This window comes from Molossus molossus, unplaced genomic scaffold, assembly GCF_014108415.1.
Source record: "Molossus molossus isolate mMolMol1 unplaced genomic scaffold, mMolMol1.p scaffold_m16_p_1, whole genome shotgun sequence".
Taxonomy (NCBI): domain Eukaryota; kingdom Metazoa; phylum Chordata; class Mammalia; order Chiroptera; family Molossidae; genus Molossus; species Molossus molossus.
This window is the reverse complement of record NW_023425344.1, coordinates 213,857,138-213,879,311: the sequence shown is the minus strand read 5'-3', so window position 1 is coordinate 213,879,311 and position 22,174 is coordinate 213,857,138.

The following is a 22,174-nucleotide window of genomic DNA, read 5'->3' as shown; positions in this document are numbered from 1 at the left end:
AATGGGAAAGAATTGAGGGAACGTGTAAGAGAATTATGGGAATTACGTCAGTGAATGAGACTTGAGACTGGGAGTGAAAACCGCTGGGCTGAGACCAACGGAACGGAACCACCTCACAAGGCCAGAGCACTTCATGAGTCAAGAAGAAGATTCAGTGGAATAAGAGAGTGCAAGAGATCTGGCTGGCTGTTAAAACAAAAGGTGGCGCTATTACTGGAGATGAAGAATCTGGAATGTATCCAAGGGATTGCAAATTAAAAAGGAAGTGAAACAAAAGTCAATAGAGCTGAAGGTCGAGGAACTGTGAGATCAGAGTAAAGTCTGAGTTATTTTTTTTAGCTTTAGGGCCAGAAACAGACAGAAAGGAAACGATACTGGATATGTCTCCCCCCAGGGTTATGTGTGCACTTCCTATCTTCCCGGAGGGTAGGAACTGTACCCCACTCCTTTTAGCACAATGGTTTGCACACAGATGAAACTTTGTTGAAGTGAATGAGAGATAAGGGAGAATTGCCTACTTCCTCTCACTCACACACACCATTAAGCCAACACTGTCAATCAAAAGCAACTCGATGAAAACCTGTCCGATTCATGTTCCAAGTGAGGCTAACCAAATGTTAAAGCAATAGATTAGCAATGAATTTAGCAGTAGAGATGATGTCAATGACAGATTGCCTCAAATATCGGTTAAATAATTTCTCCCTTTGAATGAGTCTTTGTTAAACAAGGATAGATTCAAAATTTAAAGTTGGCAAAAAGCTAATCAAGAAGATACACCTGGGGTGAATTTTCTCAAATAGCAAAGTGCCAGGCCATTTGGTCAGCATGACTCGCCCTTTCTGTGACTCAGTTTTCCCATATGCAGAGTGGGGGAAATAACTGTACCCTCCCTCTAGGGTGACTGTATGATTAAATAAGAGGATATTGGTAAAGACTTTAGCACAGGGCCTGGCACACAGTAGAAATTTAGGAAATGAGAGCTACAGCTATATATGCCCATGAGAAGTAAATAAACCCCAGACCTTCTACCCTACCGCCCTGTACCCAGTCATCATCCACAGGGAAAGCAGCGTCAAGGTAACTCTGGCCTCCAGTTCAAAGTGGAAGACAGAACATGCATTAACTTCCCCTCCTAAATCTTACTGAATCACAGTAAAGAAGTATAGGAAGATACTCTCTTCTGAAAGTCCCAAGAATGGGAAAGGCATTCGTTTGCTAGGGCTGCCATAACGAAGTATGCATACTGGGCGGCTTCAGCAACAGACGTGTATTTCCTCACAGTTCTGGAAGCCAGAAGCCCAAGACTATGGTGTCGGCAAGGCTGGGTTCTCTCCACATCCCTGGAGCCCTGGGACGTCTTGCTCTCTGCCTCCCACCAATGCAGTAGGGGCCAGAGAAAAGATAGATGTTAGAAAAACTGCATCGACATTGAATTATATGAAGGTATTTAATGGTACTGAAATACTAATAGCAGCTAACTTTTTATGAGCCCATATTTTGGGCCATATGCTGTGACAGGCATTTTATCTCACTGAATTCACACAACCACTTCACGAAGAAGGAACTGTTAGCGGGACCGTTTTGCAGATGAGGACAGTAAGCTTAAAGAGCCATAGCCACGCCAGGGGCAGAGCCGGAATTCCACCCCACATCTGTCAGGCTCATGAGCCTGCCCTCTTAGCCCATGATTTTTACTCGATTCTGCACTTGACTTCGTTTGTTCTATAATTTTCCAGACATAGAGAAAGATATAAAAGGCGCAGTGATTGACTGCTTCAAGATTCAAAATGAAACAAAAATTAACAGCCTAAGTGATGCATAAAAAGAAGAGAATGGAGGTGATGCCAAGGGCTGCACGTAGCTCAAAGTAGTCCGTGTGCTACTGGAACCCAGGAGGCCTACTGAAATATAACGTCAACCTGAGACGAAGACAAGGTGTGGCTGCGGGGGCAAGGCCTGGGGGGGTAGCGTCCTACGCTTCGGAGCAAACCAGAGAGCTGAGAGCCCAGGAAGGCAGCAGAGCACCCCCCAGCCCCTGGACATGAAGAGGCTAGCGTACACGTCCTGAGACGAGTCCAGGGAAATGGACGGTTAGCCTCGAGGGGGAATCAAGAGAGTAAACAAAAAGCGGAGAGGTCACAAGAGCTGGGGTTAAATATTTGGGAGATCAGCTAGAGTGTTCAAATGGAATTAATTCCAGGGAGGAGGCTTGGGATCAACAAATTTATTTTGAAAGGATTTTAAGGAGGAGTTAAGTTTGATTGAGCAGAAGGAAGATCCTGCAAACAAAGTTGTTCACACTGGGAATTGCAGTTGGATGTTTCCTCCTCACCTGGGGCACTCCCCGAGGTTTCCCCACCACCCTTCAGGACTGACAGAGGAGGGTCAGTGAATGTGTGAATTGGGTAGGGGATCAAAGGAGCACTATCTTTTTAAAATTTATTTTTAATTCTGCACCTCTAGGATTCCATGAAATGAGCACCAGCAACTATAGCTAGGAGGTAAGGAAAAGGAGGCAGGATATCTGAAATGGGAAAACATGAGCGAGAGGAGAAAAGTAAGACTGAAAAGCTTCATTTCTTTAGTCCTACCTGCAACTGGATTTGCTGAGTTTTGTGTTGTGGCATTGGTCCGAGAAAGGAAGAATTGGGCGTCGCTTTCTCCTTCTCAGGAATTGTGTTTCTGCCTGACAAATTGTCGACCTGACTATTAGGTTGTAAATATGTTTCTACTTGTGTTGTGAAGTATAGGTGCATTTTGATGGGTGGCAATAATGAATGGAATATATTGGCCCCAGAAAACCTTCAGGCCGCTGGAAGGAATGGAATCTCAGAAGAGGTGGGTGGCCACTGGAGATTTGGAAAGAAATAAAACGCCTTCAAAATCCCTGGGATCTGGCCTTTGGATACTTGTCAAAATTAAACCTTTGAAATTCAAGGATTCTTTCAGGGATTTAGTTTTTGTTCACTTTCAACGACTACAACAAAAATTAAGACAATGCATTCCTTTATTGAAAGGCTATAATTTGCATATTATTGTCTGGCATTTCTGGACACTGCATTGACAGAGAAACCGACCTCATGGGTAAATGTGGTGTACACACACCCAGAATGGTTTCCACGTTGGGGACACATGTCGCTGCGCTCTCTCTGCCCATGAAGTCTCTAAGGTTTGTCTGGGCGGGCAGCTCTGTCTCCAGGCTTTGTTGGGTAGATACTTCCTTTGTTCGATGCATGCCACATAGTTCTGAATAAGCATGGAACGGAGGATGCAACACAGAAGTCCCTGCAAAGGTTTATACCATATGACCCAAAGCCATGCTGAAGCGGATTTTTATTAAAATGTCTTCTGCCTTCTTCTTTTGTGGTTTTGGAATCACAGCTCGCCACTAAGACATTAGCTCAGAAGTCCTATTGTAATCTGTCTTCCTTGTTTGTCTGGATCGGGGGAAATGAATTATACCAAATATGGTTCTAATTCCAGCCAACTTGTATGTCAGACAGGCATGGCTATGATCTCACTTCATGATAAATGGCAAGTAAAAAGATGCCAGTAAAAGGGGCACTCGAATTTGATGGTAATGGCAATGCCCCACTAAGTGTATTGGCCATGAAGTGAGTGAGTACACACAGCTGTGGTGAAGATTAAATATAATATATATAAAGTACTTCAGTGCTTGGCACATACAGACACTCAATAAGAAGTTTATTATTAGAACCCACAACTGGGTTAAGTGTCCTTGTTTTACATATTCACAGACTTGATCTCTGTCACAGAGCTCATCACACTAATGTGCTTTGCTCTGTTTACTTATCTGTCTCCCCGTGCAACTAGACTCTGTCTATATCCAAGCACATAAATCAATGTACTTGGTTGAATTACAAAATGTAGAATACTTGCCTTTAGACTTTTAACTTCATCAATAGTTCTGCTGCCGCCAAACTCCACTGGCTTCCAAAAGATGAGCACTTTTTCTTGACCACATGCTCTAGCTTCTATCAGTGCAATCAAACATAAATCAAAGTTCCTCAAATGTATTCAGATATCCTTATACTCTTGGAACTCTCACATATATTAATGAAATAAAGATTCAAAGACTGATTATTCTGGAACTCACAATACAGTTCTGCAACATGCGACACCTACGGTAGTTGACCATACACATCGGGACAAGCATGACATCAGACTGCCCGACCAGAGAACAAAGAACTGCAACGGGCGTCTTCCTTCATGGTCAGGTCTGGGGAGACAATGAAGACAAACTTCGGAAAATCCACACAGGCTGAAAAACAACTTACAGGGAATCTAGGAGCATAAAGATTCCTTAACTTTTATCTAGGGAGTACAGACAACTCAGTGGGAAAAGCAACGTCTCTAGTAAAGTACCACTCTTAGAGGATTAGAATGCTTGAGGGTGTCTGCAAAATCCTCGGTGACTCTGTCCTCGGCCAAGCGCAAACCTCTTCCAGCTTTCCCCAGAGCAGCGTGGAGAGCCAGTGCCATTCGAGAGCATGAGGGTCGCAGAGCCTCGTTAGATGAAAGCACCAAGTCTAGGTTCCGGAAATACTGATAGAGGAGAGTGAACTCTTAACAAATGTGGCTGGTCCAGTATGCCATGGAGCGGAATCTGGGGGGGAGGGGGGGCGTATGACTGGGACCACAAAAGATCCTGGTTATGCCAATAAAACCCCTAACTCCACTGTCACTATTAGCTCACATTCCATTAAAGAACTCTAAAGAAGAGGTGTATATTTTCTCCAAGTAGAAGAGTTTTGACCCAAATTCTTGGGCCATGGGTTTCTCATTGACTTCAAATTAAGACCACGGCCTCTTTTTGATAATAATGTCATGGCTTCCATCCTGCCTCTCTCAGCCCTGCCTTCGCAGAAAGACGGAGGTCAGGCCCTGGCCGGTTTGGCTCAGCGGTTGGAGCACCAGCCTGCGGTCCAGAGAGACCCGGGTTCGGTTCCCGCTAAGGGCACGTACCTCGGTGGCAGTTTGTCCCCGGCCCTGGTTGGTCATGCGGGTGGCAGCCACTCGATGTGTCCCTTTCACATCAACGTTTCTCTCTCTCCCCCTCTGTCTCCCTCCCACTCTACCTAAACAAAAAATGTCCTCAGGTGAGGATAGAAAAAGAAAGACAGAGATCAGATCCTGCGTGCCCAGGACCATTACCAAGTCCTGATTCATAAACAGAACTAAGCAGGGAGAAATTTAGTCCTTTGTGGACTAACATAAATGTATCATGAACATCAAAAATATTTTTAAATTGAAAGTACTCCTAACATTTTTTTCAATCAAAATACCTGTATAATTTATATTCAGTTAGTCATGTGTTATTTAATTGCCTGTCACAAAGAGGAGATTGTGTTCTCAAAACGTAATTTCCAGAGGATTACAAAGCGTGGCAAGATGCCAGCCACAGAGTCGGTTTCCCAGTAACCAGTAGCAGGCTCAAGACTTTACATGGAAAATTACGCTTCCCGAAGAGTTACCTGCTCTACAGAAAAGCCTGCTTCCCCACGCAGCATGCGCCAGGTGTGCTCTGCTTTGTCCAACATGTGTGTTGAGCACTCACCATAACCTTGGCCTTGCACTGGGCAATGGGCACACAATTGTGACCAGAACTCAAGGCTCTCACAACCCAAGGGATGAGACAAATGTCGTTTCAGTGCAGAACAATGAGGGTCCAGTAGGAGACGAAAGCACTATTCTAATGTGAAAATGAGTCCCTACAAAACAGCGGAGGAGAAACTGACTCAGCTGGTGAACTTCTGTAAATAGACAAAAACAAATCTGGTTGCTGTCTAAAAGGTGTTGACATTTGCCTATATATGTCTTTTTAATAACCCACTATTCTCAGAGATACGAATAACACACACACACACACACACACGAACACACACTGAACTGACGCCACAGGAGGCAGAGAGAGAGCCCAGGTTTGGAACCAGACAGGTGGAGATCCCATCTGGGCTCCATCGCTTGCTAGTGAGATGACCTTGAACAATTAAATACGTAACCACTGTTTCCTTACTGGTGAAGAATGATACTTATCTTATAATTTTGTTATGAAGCTTAGAAAAAAATACACCCTAAAGTAAATAGATAAAATTATTGCTAAAATGTTATCTCCTAATACTTTTTAGCTCTTCCTTAATTTTTAACTCTTTGAACTGATAGGAATAGATGAACAAAGGTGTTATAATTATTCTAAACTGAGGTGTTTCCCCCTCAGATTTACAATTTTTCTATAAAGTCGGCAGTACAGTACCGTGGTTTTTAATGAAAGTTTATGAATCCAGCTGGTCTGGGTTCAAATCTAAATTCAACCTCTTCTTACAATGTAACTATGAGCATAGTCAGCAAATAGCTGGAAACTTTCATTCTATTATATGTAAAATGGGGCCAATAATAGTAGCTAACGTATAAGGTTTTATAAGAATAAAACCAAATAATGCAAGTCAAGCATTGTGTCCAGTGCCTAGCTCACAGGAAGTACTCACTCAGTAGCCATTCACTAATAATAATGTATATGGTAATTAATAGTGATAGTAATGATGAAAGCACAAACTACATGTGTTTTCAAAGCACAAACATCAGCCTAAAACATTAATGCCATGGACTTTCCCGTCCTTTAGTACTTTCACCCCGGGGTGACATGCTGTCCCAGCATTCCTCATTGTGGTAAGATTATTTCGGTATTTATACTTTTTCCAGCCACACCACACTTCACACTGACTTCTAATTGCCTTCGCTTTTCATGAAGGTGCCAAAGACGTATGGTCATAGCCTAACTTTGCTCATCCATTGGCTGCAGACCTAGTTGGGAGGCCAGTATTCCAGGGAGGCTAGGAAAACACTACTTCTTACTGGTAGCATTAACTCAATAAAACTCCCCGGGGAGCAATAAAAACGCTGCAGCCAGCAGTCTTAACGAGGACATGCTCAGAGCACAGTGCGGTCTTCCAATGTGCGCAGTGCCCTGTGGAATCCATAGGAATCTGATTTAGCAACATTAGATTTGTTTCTCAAAATATTAGCAAGACGATTTGAAGAGCAATAATTGCCTCTTATTTTAGATGATGACATCGCAAATTACAAGTGTTATTATGGCGTTGTTTATAATTCAGAGATGTTACCACAGAATCTGCCTCTCAGCTGTTGGCAGATGTGAGCAGACTTTGCCTTTATTCACACAGCACATCACATTTTCCCTTCAGGCCTTCAATCTATCTTATATATCTCAGGACCGGGAAGAAGCTGATTTCCACCGAACAGTTTGAAAGGCAACCTCCACTCTATCATTATTAAATTTCAAATGAATATTCATCTTTTTCACTCCAAAAATCTCTATAACTCTGCCCCATATTTTGCTCATCATCAAACCTCTAAAGCCCCCAGATATCGGGATGGCCCTATGACCTCATGCGTGGGAAAGGCCAAGAAGAGGTTTGAGAAATGTATTAGGCGCTTCAAGAACTCCCAGACTTCACTTCTCAAGGACTGTTATCTTTGGAGGTAAAGGTAACAGTAGATGTGATTGTCCCATTTAAGTGACATTATCATAGGCAGCGATGAGGGACAGCCGGGAGGGGGTGCACAGGGAACACTGAGGGTGAATATTAGTAACTGCCACCGGATGAAAGAACACTTACCAGCTATTTCAAAGGTACCAAGATCAATCTAACAAGAGATCATGACAGAAATGAGTTGAACATGTCCTAATTGGGGACTCTTTTAGGGGAAATTTTCAAAATAATTACCTGTCAAGTAAAAAAAAAATCTCCAACAGAGTCCCTTGAACATAAAAACTAATCACTCAGCATGTGTGTCTACCAATTGAGTTAACAGGCAAAAAAATAAAAAATAAAGGAAAAAGAAAAACACTGCCTAGAAGTACATCATCTAATTGAGAGTCACACCCAGGAATCTTACTTATTCAGAATATAATTGAGGAATTTGAGCCTAAAAAGCCACCCCCCGCCCCAGGATATCTGTACCTTGGGCAGGTTCATAACCTCCCCATGCTTCAGTTTCCTCGGCTATTAATGCAAGTATAAATAGAAAGCACATAGTAAAAATGCTCAATAAATGTTTCTGTCGTTAATTTTATTGTTATCATTTTTATTACTGGTGTTACTGCTGCTATAACCACTATTCCTACAAATTTAGTCATAAGAAAGCCTCTTGGGCTCCTGTGAACTTTTTCACTCATTTTAACAAGCGTACCGATAGCTAGTGTCTCAGCTGTGGCCAAAACTGCTGGCTGCCCTCTAGTATCCGTTCTCTCCTCTTGGTTTTCCTCACTACTCACCCTTCACTACTCACCCTTTCTTAATGCTTGGCAGGTTCTTTCCCTTCTCCCTCACCTCTAACATAGGGGCGCGCAGGCTCAGATCTTGGTTCTCTTCACTTCATCCAATCATACCCTCAGCCCTTGGAGAGGATCTCTCTTCCTGCTTCATGGCCGGTAGCACTATCTGTATGCTGGCAACTCCCAGATTTCTATCTCTGATGCATCCCAAGCACCCAGGAGGGAGTCTGGCATATAGTAGGTCCAAATAAAATTTTTTGAATGAACAAATGATTAATCAAGCCCCAAATTTTACTGGAACATACAGTACTCAGAGTAAAGGCTACACTTCTCAGGGCCCCACCCTCGCCCCACCGTTGCCGTTAGACGTGGCGCACAGGCTGCTAGAGGAGGCATGTGTGTGTGGAAAGCACTAATAACGGTGTCTTCTGAACGTGGCAGCATTAGTTTCCACCCCTCCCTATGGAAGACAGAAGAACTCATTTAGCACAGGAGCAATTTCACCTACCTCAGCAGCCTTCAAGAGAAATCACTCATATTGATAATAATGATCTTGAGTTATCAATATATCAAGGTAAATTCTCTTGCCACAGACACATGTACATTTAGTAAAGACTATATGTGTGTATGTGTGTGTGTGTATATATATATATATATGGAAAACTAGCATTTCCCATTGATATCAGATAAAATGGGTCATGTTAAACCTTTTTTGAGGTTTTTAGGTGCAAAATTAAATAAGCACTAACTGTAAAGTCTCTTACAAGGTGCTGGAATACCTAGTAAAGAAAGCAAACATCATCAGGACAGAGATGTGTTGGGCTTCCGTGGTGCTGTGCTTCTCTCATCCGGTTACTAGGCAACGACAGTGTGTGAGGCCCTGCTCTGGGTGCTGTGGATGCGTGTGCTGTGGATGCGGGAGCCCATGTTCTCGTGCAGTTACAATGCGGGAGATGAGATGCTCACTCAGAGGACAATTTGACTAGGTTATCTTGAAGGAGAAAACAGTAAAGACCTACAGAAGAATGAACACAACTTGTGGGCAAGACTCCATCTTGCACTTAATTAATTAATGATCCAAGAGCCCATGAGCATTTCACTGGGAGCCCAGAGATATGTCATCCTAAAATATTCTCCAGCAGTAAAATTCTGCCTCTCAAAATCTCCATTCCTTATCACTAACACATGATTTCAATCTGTTACCCCTCCCCTGCTTCCTTTATCCCAATGATCTTGCCTATTTGACCCCAAATACTGGCTTATGAATAACAGTTTTAAAAAGTATGACTCACAGATTGCCCACCATTTGCCAAGCACTGTTCTAAGAACTCTACATAATAGTAACTCATTTAATCCTCACAACAACACTGTGTGATGAGTACTATTATTATCCCCATTTTATACAAGAGGAAACCGAGTCACAAAATGGTTAAATTAGTGTCCCAGGGTAACACTGTGAGTAAATGGTAGTCAACAGACAAAGTTTTGACTATTGTATGTCAAACTGGAAAAAAAAAAAAAAAAAGGATAATGCAATGGCTTTCTGATAAATACTACATGTAGTTTTTAAAATATAAATTATACATTAAAATACAATTGTATAGGCAAAATGCATACAAGTTAAAGAGCTGTCCTGCATGCTGAGAGTATGCTTAAATATGCAAACTTTTATGAAATAAGAGTCAAAGGAAGTTACACAATCACCACTTTTCTTTTAAACAGGCCCATAAAATTCTAAACCCTCTGAACTCTCCCTCCGATTTAGGAGCAAACATGACCCTGGTTTGTCCTCCTACAACCTCCTCTCTACCCTGCCTCCATTCCCAGAGCTTCTCCTCCCTGCCCTTTCCTGCTGCCCTGTGAAAGTCCTGCTGTATCTTGATCATAACCCATGTTCCCCTCCACCCCTCAGATGGTGGGAACCCGACTCCCTTCCGTCAAGCTACTCCCTTGAGTGAGGATACTTCCCACAGTTCCTCAAAAGAGTGTTCGGTCATCAATGGACAGCCTGCCCTCCTCCCCTTTACCACCATCTCCATCAATCCTCATCACCTCACATGCTTCTTTCTGGTGCCCTTTTTCACTTCCTCAATGACTTTACGTAGCTCCCCAACCGCGGCTTCTGCGACCATCGTCAGCACCCAGGATAACAACCTTTGTGACGTCCAGCCATCACATAACCTCCTCAGTTCCAGGGACCTTTGTTATCCCTTCACCTTGCTCAGCCTTAGGCATAAAGACGGGAGAAGGAAGAAGGGGCACGCTTGGACTTGGTAGTTTGGCACATCAGTAGTGGCCTTCCACACCGCAGCTACAGCAAAGATATGGAAGCAAAACCCAGGCTGCGGGAGGTTAAGAGGTGAGTGGGGCCAAACCAGGCGAGGCCACATCGCTCAGGAAACTTCCTTCCTTGGAATTCATGTATTTCTGTGACCCGGCCCCTCTTTGTAAACCCCTATTCCTTGGCCACACTGACGCGAACCTGGTTTTCCTTCTATATCTCTGACAACTCATTCTCTACTTTCTTTTAATACTCAAAACGTTTCTTGAACACTAATTATGAATCAGGCTCTGAGGACATCAACGATGGTTCTTTCCCTCAAGTTTTTCACACTCTGGGGTGAAGGGGTAACAGGTATAGATTTGACTCATTGTACCAAGTGGAATGAATGAAGAAGAAACAGAAGAAGAAAGGACAGAAATGAAGGTCAAAGCAATCTGTCTAAAGGGGGGGACACTGCCCTGAGTCTCGAAGACGAGGAGCATGTCGCAGGAGTGCATGGCCAGGGAAGGGCACAGAGCGGACGGCACAGCGCCGGCGAAGGCAGAGCGCACAGTCTCTGTGGGTTTGTACATCGCTCGGTGTGGTTGGCACAAACTAGCGGGAGAGTGGTAGAAATACCACTGGGAAGGTGAACTGGGACCCCGTTGTGTAGGGTTTTCAGGGGCTTGTCAATAGTTTAGATTTTACTTTGTAGGCCAAGAGGAATTACGGAAAGATGATAACATTATGAGAGCTATGTTTTAGATGGACAATTCTGGAGGTGGTGTGGAAGACGAATAGAAAACAAGGATGCAGAAATACATCCCAGCTGGTGCAGTGTTCTAGGACTTACAAACCAGCCCATCTAAGTGATACTTGAGGTGACTGCCCTGACAATGGAGAGGGAAAAACTAATGCCGGAGTCACCTAAAGATACAATCCATGGGACTGGATGACCAATTAAATACGAACACTTGGAGAGAACAAACAGTAAAATCTGATTTAAGGTATTAAATCTGGGATACTAGTTGAATAATTACATTAGTAGCCAAAAGTTAGAGGTAATTCTGGCTCTCCTCCCATCTCCTACTTCAAAAGTTTTCTCTTCAATCCTTTTTTCATTTTCTAAACTCTTTTGCATGACATTTTCATATCCTCCAACTGTTCAACTGCCATATGGATGATGCCCAAAGATTTCTTTGGAGCCAGTGTCTCTGATGCATCCCAGACATACTTTTTCAGTTTGACTTCTGGAGACCTTTGGCTGGTTATCTCGCTAGGATCACAAATTAGCAGTCTGATGGGAACCTTTCCTCTCCTTACCTCTCCACTGAACCAGTTTTGCCCCCAGGCTTCCCTTTTCTGAGATTAATACCTTTCACACAGTCACAAACCTTTTAATGATCCAATTCCACAGCCAGTTTGCTGCTACAGCATGTAGAGTGCACCCCATTAACTCCTTGTCATCTCTCACCTCCATTCCCTCCTTGCCATCCCTCCAGCAAGCTCGTTACTAAAGAAATCCCTAACTTCATCGCACCTCCAGGACTCTTAGCCACACCCGCTTACTAACACATGCTCGAGTCGTTTCTTAAGGCCCCGTTACTCTGCCACTTCCCAGTGCAGCCGTTTTCCGTGGGGTCCTGACAATGTCCCCATTTTATCATCCTACGGTGCTGCCAACGCCAGAAAGTAGCAGTTCACAAAAGCATCGACAGCTCTCCTGGGCAGGGTCTCCTCTTCGCTTGATTTGTTACTGTCTACAACACGGACAGCATGCCCGAGATGGCAGGGTGATGCATTTTCTAAAATTAGAAGAAAAATTAAGTGTTTCACATATGGCCCCTCTGAAATATCGACAGCTGAAACAAAATTTCCTATTTTGTTTCTTAAATTTTAAAACGGTTCACCAGCCACATCCCACTGGGGTCCACATAGTCAAGCCCATTTCTGAGGTCATGTTTCCCCAATAGGAGAGAGTGTAAAAACGGCAGTAATTGGCAATCGTGGGGAAACATTTGCAAATTGGAGGCAGCGGGTCAGGTTATTTTCACCAACACAATATACCAATTGCTCAGTCTCATTAGCAGACTTCTGAGGCCGTAACTAACTCCAGGTTTGCTCACCTTCACAAAGGCAACCCAGACGGGTCGTCTGTGCCGCGGGCTGTGTTTCACGGGCTCCTTGGTAGGTGAGACATAGGTTCCCTGTAGGAAGTAATTGGATTTCAACACAGGGAGCCCAGAGTGCCACTTCGGAAAGGTAACCTCCTGTTATGTTCCAGTGTGCCTCTGAGCCTAATGGCACTATTTCCCCCTCGGGGAGTTCTTCCAGTCTCTACTGAAAACTGCGCAGACCCACGAGTGGGAAGACAGGCGACCCCTTTCCAGCTGCCTTGGCAGCTTCGTTTCCGTCTCGCTGGCTGCAGATCCAGGGCTCAGAGAGGTCCCTGGGCTCAGAAGTGGTTGATCAAAGCCTCGGCGAGCATCCAGGGGGGCCTCTGCTACTGTAGGGCAATCAGCACCCTATCTAAAGAGGATACGTTCAGAAAGACCTCACCATGACAAGGTAACACCTGTGATTTGGTGTCCCTGGGGCCAGAGCCCACGAGCAGGAGCAGCTGAGTTCAGTGTTACCAGGAAACGAGACAACTCTAACGAGGCAGCGCACTAGTGTGCGAGCCCCGCAGGGACCTCTGCTCTGCTCCCGGGCCGCGGGGGTGATCTGATAATAAGAAAGACAAGAAGAGTCCAGTTAACTCACAGTTTAGGGTCAATTCCAGTTTCATTTGTAAAGTGACTGTTTTTTTTAACTGCAATAATAGTACATGTTCATTATAGGAAATACAATAAGTAAAAAGTGAAAATTAAAAATCATTTGTGATCCCAAGACGCAGTGATATCTACTGTTAATACTTCTCAGACTATTCTTTCAGAGTATGTGTGTGTGCATAAATGTGTTTGCATGGGTGTGTATATATTTTTTTTCTTTGCACATATTCTTTTCTTCTCCACCATCCTTAAACAGGATCCTGCTGTACTTGCTGGCATTAACCCACATTTTTACTTAATAGATATTTCCCCGTATTATTAAAAATTCTCCAACATTATTTTTAATGGATGCTAAGTAGTCAAGGACAAATTTACTTTTAAAAACATATTCTCATCCATCTAAGTTGTCATACTGTTTGCAAGCCATTCACAGGACAGAACAAAGGGGCTGGTCAGGCATTGTTGTAGTCTGGAAAAGCCTAATATTTGGGATAGATACTGCTAAGCACGTCTTCATAATTCTGCACTGTAGACAGTCTTTTTATCCAAAGCCTCGGGCCATCAGAGATTTTCATGTCAAGAAAATAGTAATGATAATGTATAACTTTCCTTTGTGGCCATGACATACCAGGCACTGTGCTAAGCAATTCCTGTGCATCATCTCGCCTAAATTCATCGGCACCTTTTAATATAAGGCTGTTGTTTTCCTGATTGTTCCCGCAGGGAAATCGAGACTGTGTGACAGATCTGCAGATCAACCCTCATTAATCAAAATACGGGACGTTGGATATAATTGATCCCGTGCCTTCCCAACAATAATCTCTACTCTCTAAGAAATGAAAGAGTGACCCAGGCTGCAATTAACTCCTTATTCCCATCACACCATAACTATTTACTCAACAAGCCATGAAGTGGGAGAAACTTGCATAATCCTTTACTTCTGCGAGAGAATGAGGTCTTTAACTTAGTGCTTTAGAGCAAATGATAAGATAAAGTAAACTCCTGTTCCAAGTGACTTCCAGGATTTAAAAATCCAGTCTCATGCATAGATTTTGTCTTAGGATGTTGTCTTTCGCAACCTCACACTACGCTTTAGTAAGAGGGCCCATTCTAACACTGGTCCCCAAACTCAGCACAGGCGACCAGGGCCAGCCTCTGCAGGGCAGGTAATTTACAGACAATGGCTGGATCACTTTCAGTGACCTTCTAGGTACTACAGAAACGTCTTACTTAAATTTCTGAAAGCATAACCCTTAGCGTTTGTTTCAAATTATTATTATTTTTTCTCCTGGAAGATACAGCATAAATTAGGACACAGATGATCAGATCAGGTTGCAGCCCTTAATCTGTAAATAATCTCTCTGGCATCATGGCAATCAGGAAAACAGTGGGAAACAGCTGGTTTAAGATGAAAGTGACAACCTATTAAGCATTCAGAGAGAAATGATTTCTCTCATCACCTTTGCTGGAAGATGCTGTTGCTGTGGCAACTGGTCCCTGCATTTATCCTATATCCAATTGCTGAGATGACAGGGAAGCTGGTCAGGCTGAGGGAAGATCATTCACACTATCCCTTTTAGGTGACAGCCAATAAGATCTGTAAGGGAGATCCCTCACACAAAGCCAGCACTTTGCACTGCGGTGAAATACTGCTTGACCAAGCCTCCCTGACTCAGTTCTTCGGTTAGAATTTTAGAGTTCTTTAATTTAATTAAACAAGTTAGTGTTTAAATTCATGAACTGTCATATGCTTAGGGACAATATTTTAATATTCTTTCTTCTGGACATGCTACCTGGATTGTGTGAGTGATGTCCTTACAGGGTACAGAATGCTCTGGGCAGAGATATTCTGCATTTGGGCTTTTGAGGGGAGGAGGACCACACATGTCCTCTCACACCTCGGCAATCAGTCTTCAGGCTGAGGCTGAAATGCTGACCTTGGGGCTATTGTCTTACATTTTACTCTTCTGTCAAAACCCCACCTGGACTCTCAACAAGCCTTGGATCCCACTTAACTCCCACATGGCGGTTCCTAGGCGCGTTTTAGTGGCTAGCTTACAAAAGGGTCACCTGTATGTCTCTATTTGTCTGCACGCACGCATGCTTCTCAGGTGGAAACAAGGTAGTGTAGCCATTTAAATCTGTTTCCTGAACAAAACCCCAAAGAATCGGCTCATCTTGGTGACCACCTTAGATGATGTGGGAGCACCTCAATGTCACCATGGTTTTCATTACACCTGTTATAAAAACAAAGGACCTCCATTCACCATCCTTCTTAAATAATAAATGCATAGCTCTTAAAAGTTTCATGTGAGCTGGAAACCAAATGTTCTCCAGGGAATACTGCCATTCATCAGCAATTTCCTTTCACAACTCGTGCTGTGGTAGGCTTATGAAGAAGAATGAAAAGGAAGTACATGTTCAAAAGTACATGGTCCTCGAGTGCTCAGTGATAGCTCTTCATGTTCCACTCCAGGGGTCACATCCATTCCCTCCCTCCTCAAATATGACGTGATCAATCTAAGTTACTTTTCTGGGATTTTAATAAAACCGTACTCTTGCCTTTACCCATTGTGAGGGACGCTCTCCTGGCCCCTGTGAGGACTTGGTGGCAGGAGAGGGCACACGCAGCAGCAGAAATCAGTGCCTTTGCGCTACCAGCTACCAGCTAGGGAGCCTCTCAGTGTGATTTGTCATCTCCTCATGAGGAGCTTTTACAGCACAAAACATTATCATAATCTAACGTTAATTCTAGCTAATATGTGGTGAGCAGACACCAAATGCCATTTAAAATACAGTTCGCATGCACCGTCTCATTTAAGCTTCTCAGAAACTCCACAACTTAAGTGAATGACATTATTGTCATAGTTCTGAGGTGTAGGGAAGTTGAGTAACTTTTCCCAAAGTCATGTGACCTACAGACAGAATACCCCTGTTTTTACCATGGCCATAGCCTAATGTCACCTTTATTTGATCCTAATGCATTTTTTATGTTTCAGAAGCCCGTAAGCACAATAGTAAAGTCATCCTCCCCTCTCTCTGGGTTAAAGTCACAATCATGAGCTATTCACTCTATAAGACCTAGCACAGCGTCTGCCACAGACCCGAGCTTGGGAAATCTTTGCTGATTGGAAAGAAATCTTTTCCTGACTTGCCACATACTTGCCTCATTATTTTCTCTACTGGGGTCCCAATGTAGATTTTAGAATTCCTTTGTTACTGATGATACCAAAGAACCAATATGCATACTGTCTGGTTCTTTAAACCAGCGATTTTCAGGTGTGCCCCCAAGAATTTCTGAACCATGTAAAACCTGACTGTTTAGTCAGGGGCATTCACCTCTTTTCCCTCAGATGGTCAAATAAAAAAATGACAACAGTCAACACAATAACTGTCCACTGTGAATGAATCAAAATTATATCTTTTTTTTTTTTTATCAAATTGGCAAAAAAATATATTTTTTGGTGTGCTACAGAATTTTAGTTAATGTGTGCCATTAGATGAAAAAGTTGGAAATCACTGCTTTAAACCAATATGGGCCTGCCCTGGGCAGTTTTAGAAAAAGATTAATTTGGTTTTCAGGATTAAATAACATTATAAATATTCATGCCCTGGCCGGTTTGGTTTAGTGGTTAGAGCGTTGGCCTGTGGACCAGAGAGACCTGGGTTTGGTTCCTGCTAGGACTCCGTACCTTGGTTGCAATTTGTCCCCAGCCCCCACTGGGGTCGTGTGGGTGGCAGTCAGTCATGTGTCTCTCTCACATCGATATTTCTCTCTCTCTTCCTCCCTCTCTCCCTCCTGCTCTATCTGAAGATAAATGCAAAAATGCCCTTGGGTAAGGATTAAAAAAAATTATAAATATTCAAAAAGGAAAACTGTCTGAGGCAGATGTATGTGGCAAGGTTCCAAGCACTGTAAGCAAGGCTTTGAGGAATTTCTACAGGCTTACTGCTCCTCATCCAGGCCCTCAGGAGCAGAACAAGTGCCGGAGCACCGTCCCACGAAGGCCTGAGTCCACGGCCGCTCTGCTCTCCTCCCCCCGCGGGTGGCACGCACCCCAGTGCACCGAGCCCACGGAGCCAGCGGCGTGGAGACAACCGGCCACGCACATACAGGACAGAGCCTACTGAGTCTACTCTGTGTTCTGTCATTGTTTTTCATTTTGAAATTTAAGATATTTTAACAAAAACAACAAAAAAATGTACTTGGCTATTGTAGAAAATTGGAAAGTACAGGTAAACTGAAAGAAAATTGAAAACATTTATAATTCCATTTAGTGTACACTTGTCCAGAATTTTTCTATTTTTTTTAAGAAAAATTGGTTATACTACAACTATTGTCTTTATAAATCTAATATATTGCAAATACCCTTGCATGTCGGTAATGTTTACCTTTGCAGTTATTTTAATAGTTATATAGTCCATCTTAGATGATTAAATCATAATTAATTTAACCAAATTCTCTGTTGTTGAACCTTGAGTTGCTTGTATAAATAATACTTTTTTGACAATCCTTGAATATAAATTTCCACATACTTGTTATTTACTTAAGATAAATGACTAGAAATAGAATTGCTGGATCCAAGGATACATCAGTGATACATATTTTCAAAAAGCTTTCCAGACTGTAAATCAGTTTCTCCTTTTTACCAACAATGATTCAGAGTATCCTTTTCATTTAAAATCACATATTCCCAAGTCAAATATAAATGCTCTTTGGTAGCCTACATCATTTTTTTGCTCTAACATCAGCAACCACAATTATAGATAGCAAACATGAGCTCTTGTGATTACTAAATTGATGTAACATTGTGCTATTTTTCAAAGTCGGGGGTGTTGGATCCAGCAGACATGTCCCATGACACATTCCCCCCGAGGCTACCCAGTCCCAGCACAGTAATGGAAAGGGATTCCAAGCAGAACCAGCCTGTCTGTGATCATTCATCTTGGGATAGTGGAAGTTCATGGGTCAAGGTGAGTTACAGAAGAAGATGGAGTTCTGTGTTCAAAGGTTTTGTGAGCCAAGTTTAAAGCAAGGGCCAGCCCTGGCCAGTTTGGCTCAGCGGTTAGAGCGTCAACCTGCAGTCCCGAGAAGCCCGGGTTCGGTTCCCGCTAAGGGCGCGTACCTCAGTTGCAGTTTGTCCCCAGCCCTGGTTGGTCGTGCGGGTGGCAGCCACTCGATGTGTCCCTTTCACATCGGTGTTTCTCTGTCTCTCTGTTCCTGTCTCTCCCTCCTCTACCTGAACAAAAAAAGGAAAAATGTCCTGGGTGAGGATAAAAATAAATAAATAAAAAATACAGCAAGGGCCAACCCAGGTTCATGGGAGAACCACAAGGTCAGCAGATCCCTTCAGAAGCTACTCCAGACTCTTTGGAGAACATGCCCTCCCTTTGCCCCAGCCATCCTCTGGAGCAGTGGGAACTAGCTCGGGCGGGTGCAGGTCCAGAGCAGCCCATCCCCATTTTCCTGTTAAAGTCTTTTCTGTTCAGCAGACATCACTGGCTTTCCACTGGGTGGAGCAGATTCCCCAACAGTGTATGACGTGGAGCTAACAGGTGAGGGGTCCACATACAAGCGGACCTTCCTTATAATTAAGCTTCAAATTCTATTTTGGGGAAAAAAAAAAAGAAAAAGAAAAAAAACACCTGGTGTTTCTAGAGTGGATTACAAATGACATAACTTACCCTAGTTCATTCATAAAATAATTACTCTATGCGATAAAGTATCTAGTTAGACTATGGCCCCTGAAGTCAGACGCCTGGTCCGAACCCCGCCAGCTCTTACTGTATGGCCTCTCACAACTCCATCCCTCCTGTGCCTCGGTCTTCTCATGGTGGAAATGGAGAGAACACATTCGAGGATTCCTGTGATGATCAAGTGATATATTTATTCCATTTACTTGGAAACTCACATAAAACAGTGTCTGGAAACCAAGGCCTCAGTCAATGCCAAGGACTGTCACACCCATGTACTCGGACACGGGCTGGAAACAGGCCCCAGAGGTTTCCCTTGACGAGAAGGACAGGGTAGGCAGGCATTCAGCGGCAGGCTGCCGTGCCCCCAGGCCTGAAGACACGCAGCGCCACTCTGGAGGAGGAGGTGGCTGTGCGCGAAGACGCTGGAGAAAGCTCAGACCTTCTGGGAGCCCAGTCACTGCGGCAAGGAGGGACTTGCCAAGCAGAAGAGGAGAGGAAGGGCTCCAGGCGGCACAATCACCGAGGGGCTCATGGAGGGGGAAGGCAGGGGACACCCGCAGTCAGGCAGCCTGCGACTCGGGTTGGTAACGGGGAGGAGGCCTGGAAGGGGCAGAGCCCGATGCATGAGCTCGCTCGCACTTCACGCCTTCAGTGTGCACGTGGCCTGCAGAGCCTCCTCTCTGACAGCCAGGGCCGGGGCTGCCAGGGCCCACGACGACGCACACCGTGATATTCCTGTTAAAATGAGCCCAGGTACCGGGAGGTGGACTGTAAAGTCTGCGTGCCTTTTCGAGAGATTTCAGTAAAGTTTAGAACTTCCAGTGGAATCAGTACAGCTACACTGCAGGCCCCCAAGGGCTGGCCCTTCCTCTCCTCTGCCAGTCGTCCCAGGGAGCTGGAGACAAGCTGAAGAAACGGCCGCTGGCCCTGGCCGGTTTGGCTCAGAGGTTGGAGTGTCGGCCTGCGGTCCCGAGAGACCCGGTTCGGTTCCGCTAAGGGCATGTACCTCAGTTGCAGTTTGTCCCCGGCCCTGGTTGGGTTGTGCAGGTGTCCCTTTCACATCGATGTTTCTCTCTCTCTCTCTCCCCCTCTCACTCTATCTGAACAAAATATCAAAAAATGGTGAGGATAAAAAAAAAAAAGAAAAGAAACGGCCGCTTACCTCTTGTTCAGAGACAGCTTTGAGCAGTGTTAGGGGACCATGGGGAGGACAGAAGGGTTTCGGTAGATTTATCTGGAGAAGAATCATTCTGGCTTCTGTGCAGCTTTGAAATAACAGTAGTAAAATTAATAATAATAATAAGGAGGAGGAGGAAAGAAAAATGAGAAGCCAGACGAAGAAGGTCTATGAGGAGGCTTTTGTACATAACCTGAACCCAAGAGGGTCAGCACCCTGTTTGTTATTCTCAAACACCCTGCACTTCTCTTACATAACATTTGGCACTTTATTCAAGTCTGGACCCCTCGTAGAACTGTAAACCCCACGAGAGAATAAACAGCATGTGTTATCCATTGCTACACCCTCGTGCCTTGTACTATACTGGGCATACATTAGCTACTCACTGTTAGGCCAATGTACAAACAAATAGAACTAAACAGAATTGCTCTGAAATTATTTTAATGAACCTAATTTTTCCCCCCTCTGGAATCAGCTAAAAATACACATGCCTAGCTACTTGGATGATTTGAAGTTCCTTTTGATTCATGGAATTTAAATTCATGAAATAATACTTTTGGAGTTTGTCTCAATTTTGTTAACCTTATTTATTGGTTCCAAATTGATTGTCATTTTCCCAGATAAAGGACGAGAAGGTCAAGAGAGCGGAAGTACCTTGCCAGGGCCACATAGTAAGGGAGAAAGGACTTGACCCTGGGCTGCCAGCCCAAGCCTGTTCTCTTCCCCACTGTGCTAGACTTCACACCAGATGGGCCGCCTAGAGAGAGCTTTGTGGAAGTCGTGGCCAGGCCCTAAAGGGAAGGGAAGCTTCCACATGTTTGAGATAGGAGATAGGACATTCCAATTCTAGAGGGAAAACAAGAGCCGAACCCAATGTCTGAAGAACTCCTAGTCCCCTCGGAGAAGCATGAGTAAACCCATGTGGCTTAGATGTATAGAACTTGGAGAGAAGGGAAAGAGTTAGAAGTGGGAAACCCAATTTTAAAAGTGGGTTAGAGTCCGATGTTGTTGGTCCATCTCAATCCAGGAGAAAGTGAGCCACTGCAGGTTTCTAAGCAGGGAGAGGGCATGGCCTGAGCGGAATGGAATGGCATTTGCATTGTTGGAGGCTAGAGCATTAAAAGGTAACTTAGGAAAGTCAAGTCTTTGCTTGTCAGTTTCCATACCTACCCCCCACTCCCCACACAGACACACACCTTTTTTTTTTTTTTATAAGTTCCCTCATTTTTAAAATTTATTTTTATCTTTATTGTTGTAAGTTTCACAGATGTTCCCACTTTTTCCCCTATTGATCCCCCCACCCCTCCCCATTCCCACCCCCTCCTGCCTTCCCCACACTGTTGTCTGTGTCCACTGGTTGTACATATATGCATATAAGTTCTTTGGTTTCTGTCTTCCTGCCTCCCACCGCCCCTCCCCTCTGAGGTTTGTCAGTCTGTTCCCTCCTCTCAAGTCTCTGGGTCTATCTGGATCACACCTTTTCAAAGAGCAGCATTCAATTCCCTTCCAGCCCTCAGCTTGTTAGGAAAGTAGTTTAGTTAATTATCACAACTTCACTGAAAATAATTCTTATGGCACATTTTCTTTTCTCAACTTCAAATTTATCAGTGAGCGTAAAAAAAATAACATTGCTTTTCTTTGCTTCTGGCTTTTCGGAGCATCACATTGACTGCAGGCCAAGCATCCCGCTAGCTGGTCCCGCTGGTTTATGAAACCATACCCTAGATCAGTGTGTCATTTGTCTCTTCGTGACAAGACCAGAAAAAGATGCATCTGGCCTTCTTGGTTGCTAACTGTCATTGCCCAGGAATCACAATTTGTTGTAGATCTTAGTGGGGAGGTTTGAAGCTCAGCTGGTTCTCTAGGTCTTATAAAGTTAAGTAAAACACCCTGGCCGGTTTGGCTCAGGGGTTAGAGCATCGGCCTGCGGACCAGAGAGTCCCAGGTTC